We start from the raw sequence: 418 nt of genomic DNA, 5'->3' as shown, positions 1-418 counted from the left end.
CATATCCGTCGAAAGCCATGAACAAAAGTGACTGTTTTTTTAAATGACTACGTTATTCCTTTTCATCGAATATTTAGGTTCTTAAAGAAGAAAAGAGGTCGTACTTATAACAAAAAAATGGGCACCACATTACTTCCTGTTATAGTGGGTTTTTTTTATCATTTTACAATCATTAACATTTTATAATTTTAGTCTTCTTCCAATTTTATATACTCCGCTTTCCTTACATGCAGACTATCCAAATGCAACAGACTCTCAGAGACGTATTTACTCAAAAAATTATTTTATTTGAATATCTCAGTACACAGGTGAGTTCGAGAACGTTTGGTCTAATGCCATGGTTCCCAACGTTTTTTTACAGTCAAAGCAAATATTCAGAATTACTTATCCAATTCTACTACAGTGTTCCTGAAGGACA

The sequence above is a fragment of the Penaeus monodon genome, chromosome 27 (assembly GCF_015228065.2).
Source record: "Penaeus monodon isolate SGIC_2016 chromosome 27, NSTDA_Pmon_1, whole genome shotgun sequence".
NCBI lineage: Eukaryota > Metazoa > Arthropoda > Malacostraca > Decapoda > Penaeidae > Penaeus > Penaeus monodon.
Note: the sequence above shows the minus strand (reverse complement) of the source record.